Source organism: Macaca nemestrina, chromosome X, assembly GCF_043159975.1.
Source record: "Macaca nemestrina isolate mMacNem1 chromosome X, mMacNem.hap1, whole genome shotgun sequence".
Classification (NCBI taxonomy): Eukaryota; Metazoa; Chordata; class Mammalia; order Primates; family Cercopithecidae; genus Macaca; species Macaca nemestrina.
The window spans coordinates 133,203,489-133,216,231 of NC_092145.1; the positions used below are offsets into that span (position 1 = coordinate 133,203,489).

The 12,743-nt window shown below is 34.0% G+C and overlaps 1 long non-coding RNA gene across 1 annotated transcript in view; it reads left to right on the top strand.

Annotated features, from left to right (window-relative positions):
- The first annotated feature begins 679 nt into the window (after positions 1–679).
- LOC139360721 (uncharacterized) overlaps positions 680–12,743 on the top strand; it is a 135,382-nt gene continuing 123,318 nt past the window's right edge. The window contains exons 1-2 of the long non-coding RNA XR_011618201.1: positions 680–735; positions 837–923. This is a non-coding gene — a long non-coding RNA (uncharacterized lncRNA). The remainder of the gene's footprint in view (positions 736–836; positions 924–12,743) is intronic.

The following is a 12,743-nucleotide window of genomic DNA, read 5'->3' on the forward strand; positions in this document are numbered from 1 at the left end:
GGGTAACTTTTCTTTAGATGTGTGTTGAGGGGCATCTCGCACATTTGAAAACAGACTTAACAATGTATAATTGACATACAATAAACTGCTCAACTTTAAAATGTGCAATGTGATACAATTTGTCATATGCATATATTCATGAAATTATCAACACGATCCAATACAATGAAAGTAACTGTTACCTTCCAAATCTTTACTATGAAATTGTGTAATCACCCCTCCTGACTTTTTAAATTCAGTATTATTATTAATATACTTTGTTTTAAAGTTGATCATCCTGTCATTTTTTCCTGTTTTTCTTATCTCTTTTGTTTTTCCCTTTCTTCTTTTGCACCTACTTTTGTGTTTATTGAATGTTTCTTATTATTCCATTTAAATTCCTCTTTTGGATTTTTATCTGTGGCACTTTGAAAACACATCCACATATTCTTTGATACATCTTCCTTTAAAGGATTGCGTTTATGGCCCCTACCTGGATTTTGGACCAAGCTTAGTGATGCTTTTGTAATCAATACACTGCAACAGTTGCGATACTACATAAATTCCCAGGCTGAAATTCCAACCAACTGACATTACTGTTCCCCACCAGCAGAGGGCGCCCACCTTGGCCCTGCATCACAGTGCTCTTCTGGCATTCCAGACGTTCTCGGTTTCCATCGCAAGCCACTTCCCTCCGCCTGTAGAACTTCCGGCAGCAACTGAAATTACGGGTAGCCCAGTGCCAAATTGTCGCAGGTGGGCTTATGTGGACACGTCTTATTTTATTCCCACTTTGGAAAGGAAAATGTTGCTACATTTAGAATTCTATTGACTTTTTTTTTTTTTTTGTCTTTCAGCCTTGAAAATATTCTGCTTCGGTTTTTCGGGCACTCCACAGATTCTGTTGCGAAGGCAGCCATCTTTAGTTCACCTTTCCTAGAGAGGTAATGTATCTTTAATTCTTACGGAATTATGGAATTTTGAATTCATCTTACCTAGAGAGGTAATATATCTTTAATTCTTATGGAATTATGGAATTTTGATTTTGTACTCTACACTAATGTACTGTATATTTTATATAGATGCCTAATATATACCTTACTAATAAAATACATTAAGGTTTCAATACCCATTTTCAATAGCAATTTGATCCAAATTTTTCTATATGGGTAAATAAAAAGGATAATTTATTTGATTGACAACAATAAAGCAAAGCAAAAGACAAAAAAGTACACATGAAAAATAACAAAAGCCAAACTTTTTTATTTCTCATTAAAACATTAAAATATCTGTATAGATTAACTATATACATATTAAAACAATTTAGCACAGTCACAAGCAAAGTATCTAAATTAATTGTTGTAATTGTTGATGTGATACTACTGTTGAACAGGATGAGAAATTGTAACAAACTCTTGATAAAAAATCAAGAAATGACAGTTGTGTTACCTACCGCAAATATTTTATGTCTACTATAATTACAAAATAGACAATAACATTCTTGGGAAAACATGTTCTATTGGTGAAATGATTTACGTAGGATGCATATCAGAACTAATTCAGGAACAAAGAATATATAGGATATAGGTGAAAGTAACGAGTTTATGCATATATATTTATATATACATGATATGTAATGATTTTGGTATTATAAGTATGAAGTGGTATGCTTTTTAACAAATAGTGTTATTAAAATGCATATATGATAAACACAATAATAACTTTTTTGGCAATTATAATCTTTAATACTAAGCAGAAATTAAACAATAAAATGTCATTTTTATATCCAATGATACCAGATTTTGAAGGGAGTATAAAATAGTGCTATTTTGGAAATTAATTTCTTTTTTAACAGTATTTTAATCTGTCTACTCTTTTCCACAGCAATTGCCCTTTTATGATTATATCTGACAGGACTTCTCAGTGTGCATATAAGTATGGATACAAAAAGGCAGAACAGCTATTTTTAATAGAGTAAACTGTGTTCATACAATAAATGCTATGCAGATTTTATACTCAGGCAGATATTTGATAATTACAGAAGATATCGCCAAGACATATTGCTAATAAAACAGCAAGCAGATTATAATTTGTTCATGTTTTCACAGGTACATAAATGTATTATTCATGTAAATATATATTGTTATGCATGTTTGTTAAGTTACACACTTCACTGTTAATCTTGATTACTTCTGTGAAAAGATACATATCTGCTTTTTTTCAAAATTTTACACTGAGAGGACATCTTATTTGTAACTAATAAAGGAAAAAAAACCAGTCACATGACAGCATATTATTACTAATGATTATTTTGGAGGACCTGTTTTTGTTTTTAATATATTATAGTACATGTAAGTAGTTATGCTTAAAGCCATAATTAAAACAAAGTTATAAAGGAGAGACGTAATGAAAAAAGTAAATAAAATTTTTGTGGAGAAATAATTTAATTTAGTTGTGAACCATTTAGAAGAAGCTGACCTCTAACTAGTGAAATCATTAAACTAAAGGCCATAATAAAAGTTGTAAAAAAAAGATCTTTTATTGTCCCACTAGGAGTAAATGTCCATTGTAAGCTAGAGTTTGTTTAATATTCGTGGGGCCCTGTTGCTATGATATCAGAAAAAAATGACAACAATAGGGTTAAAATCCTCTCAATTTTGATCTGAACACTATATGGAAAAATACTTTAAAACTATAACCTTGTTATGTAGGGTTTTCATGGCATTTCTCATAAAGTATTTAGTGAGAATTGCTATTCTCAGAAAAATGTGTTGAGCTTTAACTATATGGAATCCAGCAGTCTTGCTAAATGCTGTTATTAATTCTAATGTATTACCTATAGACTGCTTTTAGATACTCTGGTACATAAACATAAAATCTATAAATAAGGATGGGTTTATTTCTTCCTTTCCAATCGTCATGCATTTTTTAACATTTCCCTGCGTTATTGACCTGGTTATGAACTCCATGAAAAGCTGGATAGAAATGGTAACAGTAGGAATTCATGTCTCAATCCCGATCTCAGGATGAGGTTTTGATTATTACATCACTTAATATGATATTTCCCATAGTTTTCTGAGTCATTTTTTAATAATCATAACTGGATGGTAAATTTGCCAAATGGTTTCTCTATATTTGTTGTTACAGTGACATGATTTTGGTCCTTTGTTAAGGAGATTATATTTCAGTGCGTTAAAGCAATAGTAATTCAATATTGTGTTAAGCTCAGTTTGTTCATGGGGTATTATAATTGAAAGTGTTTTTGGATTCCATTTGTCAAACATGATGATTTTTTGTCTTATTTTGTCAGGATCCATATCAACCATTGACTGTCCTTTATTATAATATCTTCATCAGTTTAGTGTAACATTTATAGGGATTTCACTCAACATTTTGTGGAAAGTATTTATTATGTGAAAGAGGTTGTGCATGATTAGTATTATTTTTTTCTGAAATTTATGGAAAGGTTTACAAAACCGGGTGTTAAACTGTGGATTTTCATTATGAACTGACTTTAATACATATAGGATAAATGAGATTTTCCTTAATTTCTTGCTTTTTAAACCTGTATTTTTCTGGAATTTTGTCTTTTTTATAACTTCAAATACTATATAAGCATCTGGAACATCTGTAATGATGATTCACACTGTACATTCCTGGAGCTGATAATATGTGTCTTCCTTTTTATAACTTGATCAGTCTTCTCAAGATTTATAATTTTTTTAACCTTTACAAAAGAAAAAACTAAAAACAAAGCAACTTTTGAATTTGTTGATTTTTTTCTTGAATTTTGTTAACTGATTCTAATTTTATTCTTTTATCTCAAGCATTCTTTTGGATTAAATCAAATATTTTGTTCCCAAATTTTGAAGTAGTCTACCAGATTTTAAATTACCAGGATTTCCGTTTTTGCTTTTAATACTAAAATGTTTAGACACATGTTGGTGCATTCCACACATTCTTAACAGTTTTAGCTATAGGTATAGTTTATTTTAGGCATAAGATAAACTACACAACTTTAAAATAATGTGTTTCAAGATACCCATATATTTGTGAAACCATCACCACAATTAAGATAGGGGACATATTCATCCACCATCCAGCTTTTATGTGCACCCTTAAGATTCCCCTGTTTCTGGTTCTTCCCAAGGCTCCCTCATTTTCCATGCTCTGAATATTTTTATACACATTTTTGTGCACATATCCATCTTCATTTTTATTGTATATGCATCAATGAATGGAATGGTTGAGTCACATGATATGAGTATCTTTCAGATATTTTAGAAAATATCAAAGTGTTTTGTAATGTTAATTGTACGATTTTACACCCTACCAGTAGTGTATGAGCTGCAAAGTTGCTTTACATCTTTGCCAGCAGTTGATAGGGTCAGTATTTTTTATTGTAACCTTCTCTTTAGTGTGTAATGGTATCTCAGTGCCACGTTAAATTGCATGGGTCAAGTCATTGTTCTTTCTGTCCCAGGCATTCCCAGTAAATGGAGAAAATGGTTCACTAGCCGGATACTAATCCTTTTCTTCTCATTAATATATTGCATATATATTTTGAATTGCAAGTAGCTATATATATATATTTGAGACAGGGTCTCCCTCTGTCACCCAGGCTGGAGTGCAGTGGTGCAATCACGGCTTACTGCAACCTCTGCCTCCTGGGCTCAAGAGAGCCTCCCACAGTCTGCAGAGTAGCTGGGATTACAGGCGCCTGCCACCATGTCCAGCTCATTTTTTTCTTTATATTTTTTGTAGAGACGAGGTTTTCTCATGTTGTCCAGGCTGGTCTTGAACTCCTGGGCTCAAGCCATCCGCCAGCCTCAGCCTCTCAAAGTGTTGGGATTATAGGCTTCAGCCACCACTCCTGGCCACATGTAGGAATTTATATGTGAAATATGGGAGGTTGAGGCAGGTGGATCACTTGTGGCTAGTAATTGGGGACCCCGCCTGGCCAACATGGTGAAACCAAGTCTCCAGTAAAAATACAAATATATATATATTTTTTATTTTATATATATATATATATCTGGGCGTGGTGGCATTCATCTGTACTCCCAGCTACTCAGGAGGTTGAGGCAGGACAGTCACTTGAACCTGGGAGGCAGAGGTTGCAGTGAGCCGAGATCGCGCCTCTGTACTCCAGCCTGGGCAACAGAGTGAGACCCTGTCTCAAATAAAAAGAAAAAAGGAAAGAAAGAAAAAGAAAGAGAGAAAGAGAGAGAGAAAGAAAGAAAGAGAAAGAAAGAAAAAGAAAGAAACAAACAAAAGAAAGAAGGAAGGAAGGAAAGAGGGAAGGAAGGAAAGAAGGAAGGAAGGAAAGAAAGAGAAAGAAAGGGAAGGAAGGAAAGAGGGAAGGAAAGAAAGAGGAGGGAAGGAAAGAAAGAGAAAGGAAAGAAAGAGAGAAAGAAAGAAGATTATAGTATTACGGTGATAATTGGAGGTTCTGGGTGGGGTTTTTTTTTTTTTTTTTTTTTTTGAGGCAAAGTACTCTGTCGCCCAGGCTGGAATGTAGCAACACAATTATAGCTCATTGCAGCCTCAAACTCCTGGGCTCATGTGATTTTGCCATTTCAGCCTCCCGTGCTGCTAGAATTACAGGCATGTGCCACCACGCCCAACTAATTTGTTAAAGTTTTGTTGAGATGGGGTCTCCCTATATTGCCCAGGCTGGTCTCGAACTTCTGGTCTCAAGCAGTCCTCCCACCTCAGCCTCCCAAAGTGCTGGGGTTACAGGTGTGAACCACTGCACCTGGTTCTGGGTGATTTTATCTTCCTGCATGGAGCATTTTATTTTGCTTTTGGGAGGCAGTTAGGTATTTATTTAGTCTTTTGAAGCTGGGTCTCAGATTTGTGAGTAGTTTTCTATTACAGGGTCATATTGACAGTTTGAGTATAGCCTCTTAAGGATGTCAAATTCACTGCTGTTGTTTACCACCACATCATTTCTGCCAGGGTGGGCCATAGACCCAATTTGTGTCCCTTGGACTGGTTATTCTGCTGGAAATCCTGATCAGCTGCTTGGCTTTTCAGCCTCAACTTTGTTGTAAGTATTTTAGTTTCTCAGTCATCTTCTTCAAATCACCAAAAAGCTTGTGGAGAAAATGGTACCAAAGTTGGGTCTCACCACGTGGGCTTCTCTTCTGAGATTCAGTCTCAGCTTGTTTCTTTGGACTTGTGGTACCTACAATGTGTTTAATATCTTCCAGCTTTCCTAGTTTTTCTCAGTAGGATGGTTGAGCTAAACTGGCTGCATTACCATGGAAGCAGACATCCCTACATATACTGTTTTTTTTGGAATATGTTTTAATTTTAATTGTTTTTCATTGTATAGCTAGTTGGTCCTTTTTGTTGTTGTTGTTTGAGATGGAGTCTTACTCTGTCACCCAGGCTGGAGTGCAGTGGCACAATCTCGGCTCATTGCAACCTCTGCCTCCCGGATTCAAGCAATTCTCCTACCTCAGCCTCCCAAGTAGCTGGGATTACAGGCACATGCCACCAGGCCCAGCTAATTTTTTTTTTTTTTTTTTTTTTTTTTTTTTTTTGTATTTTAGTAAAGATAGAGTTTCACTGTATTCCCCAGGCTGGTCACGAACTCCTGAGCTCGGGCAATCCGCCCGCCTCAGCCTCCCAAAGTGCTGGGATTACAGGAGTGAGCCACTGTGCCCAGCCAATCCATTCTTTATGTCAATAAGACTAAAACATCTTTTAAGGCAGATAATCCTCCTGAAGAGTGTGTCTTTTCTCTCATAATATGGTTAGTATACTCCAATTTAGTTATTTTATTGGTTGTCTAAATGATCTTTGGTTTCTTACATGTGCTAGGTATGTAAATACAGGTACATTATTGAGGTACAGCCTAATGGAAAACAGACAAGTAAATATGGAGTATACTACGGAAGATACATTTTGTGGTAATTATGTTTCAGTAATGGCTAGAATATTACCTACACCTATTTGTATTGTGTTTGCTGGTTACCCTAGGGATTGGCATGTGAATCTTTTACTTACCTTGGTCTACTTACAGTTAAGATAGTGCCAATTTATGTATATGAAGCTTCACAATAGGATGAATCTATTCTCCCTTGCTTTTTGCTCTTTTGTCTAATATTTTATTTAAATATTTTTTAAAAAGCTTAAGTTGATTACATATAATTTATGTTTGCCCATTTTCTTCAATTACTTTTATATGTGTATTTGTAATCATGTATCAAATGTGTGTATTTATTTACAACTAAATCCAATGTATATACATTAATGTGTTTGTATATTTATTTAGATATTTTTTAGTGATACAGTGCTAGGTATAATCTATTTCTTTTTTAATAGATTCAGAGCATATGTGTGCCGATTTGTTACATGGATATATTGCACAGTGGCGGGTTTTGTGCTTCTAGTGTGCCTGTCACTTGAATAGGGAACATTGTACCCAATAGTTTTTCAATCCATACTCCCCCCTCCACCTTGCCCACTTTTGGAGTCCCCAGTGTCCTTATTTTCCCCTCTGCCTGTCTATGTGTACCCATTGGTTAGCTCCCATTTACAAGTGAGAAGACACTTGGGTTGATTCCATTACTTTGCTATTGTGAATAGTGCTGCAATAAACATATGCATGTACATGTCTTTTTGCTATAACAATTCCTTTTCCTTTGGGTAGATAGTGAAGTTGCTGGGTCACATGGTAGTTCTATTTTTGGTTCTTTGAGAGATCTCTGTAGTGTTTTCCATGGAGGTTGTACAAACTTACATTCCCACCAGCAGTGTATAAGCATTCCATTTTCTCTGCATCCTTGCTAACATCTATTGTGTTTTCACTTTTTAATAATAGCCGTTCTGACTGCTGTGTGATGGTGTTTCATTGTGGTTTTAATTTGCATTTCTCTGATGATTAGGGATGTCGAACATTTTTTACATGCTTTTTGGTTGCTTGTATGTCTTCTTTTGAGAAGTGTCTGCTCCTGTCATGTGTCCATTTTTTAATGGCCTTATTTGCTTTTTCTTATTGAGTTGTTTGAGTGCCTTGTAGATTCTAGGTATTAGTATTCTGTCAGATGCATACTTTACAAATATTTTCTCCCATTCCTTAGGTTGTCTGTTTACTCTGTTTATCATTTCTTTTGCTGTGGCAAAGCTTTTCAGTTTAATTAAGTCCCATTTTTCTATTTTTGTTTTTGTTGCATTTGCTTTTATTTTCCTAGCCATAAATTCTTTGCATAGGCCACTGTCCTGAAGAGTTTTTCCTAGGTGTTCTTCTAGGATTTTTATAGTTTCAAGTCTTAATTAAATATATTATTTATTCACAGTGCACAGAACTTAAACTTTCAGGTTTGATATATTTTGGAAATTATGTATTTTACATTTAAAATGCTATTTATGATTTTTACATCAAGGAATCAGCTTTTTAAAAAGAAATCATAGGAAAAAAGTAGTATTTTGTATTTATCTATATATTTTCCCTACCTGGTGCTCTTCTCTCCGTTCCATAGTTTTCTTTTTTTTTTTTTTTTTTTTGAGACGGAGTCTAGCTCTGTTGCCCAGGCTGGAGTGCAGTGGCCGGATCTCAGCTCACTGCAAGCTCCGCCTCTCGGCTTCACGCCATTCTCCTGCCTCAGCCTCTCGAGTAGCTGGGACTACAGGCACCTGCCACCTCGCCCGGCTAGTTTTTTGTATTTTTTTAGTAGAGACGGGGTTTCACTGTGTTAGCCAGGATGGTCTCGATCTCCTGGCCTTGTGATACGCCCGTGTCGGCCTCCCAAAGTGCTGGGATTACAGGCTTGAGCCACCGCGCCCGGCCCATAGTTTTCTACTAAGGTGTTTTTTCCCTTCAGATTTTTTCCCCCTCCTGCAGCATGATGTATTATTGCTTGGACAGGGACAATTTGAAGGCTTTTTTTTATGTGCCTCTGTCTTATTTCACTATGAGCTGGGAAGAATAATTTTGGTAGATCAAGAATTCTTTTTTATTTCAGAATTAGAAAGTTACTTCTCCATCTTCTTCATTTATCCAAAGATTTTTTTGAAAAGGCAGCCATCATTTAAATCATCGTTCTTTATAGGTAATATACATTCTTTTTCAGAATTTTTGGGGGCATGTAATTATATACTTCACTAATATTCTTTATATTTGACAGATGTTCAATCTATGTGAGATGTAATAAATGTTATAATGTTTACTAATGTAATACTTGAAAAGTTTTATAGCTATTTTAATAATAATGGAGTTATACTATAATATAGCTATAAATTTTATCAATCAAAATTTTTCCATTTATATAAGAAAAAATAATTTGTGGATTGACAGTAGCAACAAAGCAAAGCAAAAGAAAAACAAAATAAGTCTCATGAAAAAAATGTTTGGCAAAAGCCAACATAACCAACTTTTATTTCTCATTAAAATATACACAAATATCTGCACTCATTATATATAAATTAAAATGTTATGCACTTTCCCATGCAAAATATCAAAACAGCGTTTTATTTCAGTAATTAATTTGATGCAAATTTTGACATATATGAGAAATTGTATGAGAACAGATAAAATTCATGTTAAACAATAAATGAAGTGACACATTTTACTTAAAACAAAATATTTTATGTCTATAGTAGTTATAACATGCAATAACATTCAAGTTTGGTAGGTATGTTATATAATCTAAGATGATTTATATTAATATAATACATATTGGAATATTAATATTCTTAATAGGCTATATATGCATGTGTGTGTATATATATAACAAGAATAAATGTATACAATAGGCTTCATGTATAATATTTTGGTATTTCAAATATTTATGAAATAATAGACTAACAAACGGGATAGTAAAATGCATCAAACAATTTTGGAAATAAGTGAAGACTGTCCAAATGAGAATAAGAAAAAGCTATTTATTCAGAGCTTGCTATAACAAGGGAGCCAGCCACTATCTCTTGTATTTGGTAGAGACTCAAAGGCTGGCAAGGAAGTTGAGAAGCTTCCCTTATGGGAATATTAAAGCTTATGGTGGAAAAAAGGGAAAGCTTCAGATATGTGCCAATCCAAAGTCGTTGGCATGTGAAAGCTGGTGGTATGCTAACTAGAAGTGTGACCATACTAAATGACTGGTAGGGGAACATTTTGGGGTTCTTCTGATTGGTCCTAGGTTAGAAGCGGGGACAAAAATTAGGGACGTCGACAGTTATTGACCAGGTCCTCACTGTTTGAGGCCTATTGCTGCAGACTCTGTATTTTGGCTTCACAGGCTGATTGCTGCAGAGGCTGTGCAATCATAGATGTCTGATTCAGTTATATTAAATATGATTGATAATTAGTATGTTAAATACTAAATTATTCTTTTTATCTTGATACCAAATTTTTGAGGGAGGAAAAAAATGATACTAGGTTTTTGGAAAATAAATGGGCATTTTAAAGCAAATTTTAAAATTTCCCTGCCCTTAAAAACAGTAATTTTCTTTCTAGGATGATAGTCTACAAAGATACATAAAAATTTGGTTAAAAATGACAAAAGATTGATTTTTAAGTAAATTATATTGTGTTTATACTATGACTGTTATGTAGCTTTATACCCAATCAGGTAGTTCATTATGTACTTGCAGAAGATATGTCCAAGTTGTATTATTGATAAAAAAAGAAAGCAAAGTTTATTTCACATTCCTACACATGTGTATAAATACATCAGGTGTGTTAATATTTATATGCATATCTGCTCATACACACACTTCATTGCCAATCATGAAGTGTGAAAGGCTAATATCTGCATTTTTGGAAATTTTTTCCTTTCCAATCTTTATGCCTTGTTTTTTTCTTTTTCTTTTTTCTTTTTCTTTTTTTTTTTTGGCACTATTATCCTAGCTATAACCTCCAGAAAAGGTTGAATAGATCTGGTGATAGTAGGCATTCTTACCTCTTTTCTTATTTCAGGGGGAGGTTTTAGTAGTTCATTAATAGGTATGATACTTGCTGCAGTTTTGTGAGTTTTGGAAAGTCATAAATGAATAATAAATTCCATAAAAAGATTTCTCTTAATTGTGATAGTGACATGATTTTACTCCTTTGTCTGCCAAAATGACTTGATTTCATGATGATAAGACAACAAAAATTCTTTCTTGGATGAAACACATTTTGTTCACAGGGTATCGTGGTTGAAGTATCTTTGTTCTGTTTGTAAGACATAAGTTTTACATTTTATTTATTTATTCACTGTTTGCATTTTGTCATGAGGCATAAAAACCTTTTATATGGCTGGATGTGATGGCTCACATCTGTAATCCCAACACTAAAGAATTAGCTGGATGTCGTGTCGTGTGCCTGTAGTCCCAGCTAATTGGGAGGCTGAGGTGAGAGGATCGCTTGAGCCCAGCAGTTCGAGGTCACAGTGAGCTATAATGGCTCCACTGCACTCCAGCCTGGGTGACAGAGAGAGACCCTGTCTCAAAAACAAAAAACATAAAATCAAACAAAAACAACAACAAAAATCTGTTGATATTCTTTATGTATAATGTTCTTGTCAGTTCAGTATAAACTTTATAGGGGCCTCATAATACATTTGGGAGTGTTTTGACAGTTATTTTCCTACAGAAGAGGTTGTGTAAGATTGATAATATCTTTCTCAGTTACATGGAAAAGATCAGGAATTTAGGCACGAGGACCAATATAGATGCATTTTGTTTAATAAAGAATTATGAAGATTTCCCAATTTATCTGTTTGTTAAGTGGTGTTTTTTGTGTGATATAATAATTTATATTTTATTGTCATGAATTTGATTATAATGTGATATATGTATCTCCAGGATTCATGGCGAGGATCCTTTTATATTCCTGTTGGGGTGGTGGTGATGGTGGTGGTGGTATTCTTTGATTTTGATCACTCTTGACGGGATTTATCATTTTTTTCTTTTAAAAAAAAACACCTTTTAGTATTGTCTACCACTTTATATTTAATATTTCTTAGGTTTGATTAAATAATAATAATTTTTATTTTTATTTGAAGTTTTGGTTTATATCCCTGCTTTACTTTCCAATTTTGTGAAGTGTGTTTCCAGATCTTAAATTGTCAAGATTTCCTCTTTTGCGTGAATGGCATGAATTTTATTTTATGCCCATGTTTTGATGCATCCACACAATTTTTAGTAATTTCAGTGAAATATAATTGATTTAAATAAACTGAACCACTTTAATGTCATGTTTTGAGATATGTATATATTTATGAAACCATCACCACAATGAAGATAATGTTAATGTTCATCCCCCCTCACCAAGTGTCTTGTTTGCCACTGTATCTCTCCTTTCTATTCCTGCCCAAGCTCTTCCATAAATAATTATGTTGAGAAAGTAATCTAATATAGTAGTGAAAGATTTATAAATACCTGACCTTTAATTAGTCAGCGAAATCATTATCCTAGAGGCCATAAGTAAAATAGCCACAATGAATTTTTGTTGTTGTAGTTGTTTCACTAGGATTTAATATCAGCTTTATTTTGAAGTTACTCATATAGTCAGGTGCCTTTGTTGCCATGATATCAGAAAAAATGACAACAAAGTTTAGGGTTATAATGACTTTTGAATTTTAGCTTATAAGTATCTAAAAACAAATCTTTAAAATAAGACCTTGTGTTGTCAGGGTTTTTGTTCCATTCTTATGATGTGTATAAAAAGGTTAGTAAGAATTACTGTTCTCAGGCCTAGCGCGGTGGCTCATGCATGTAATCCCAGCACTCTGGGAGACTGAGGCAAGTGGATCATTTGAGGTCAGGAGTTC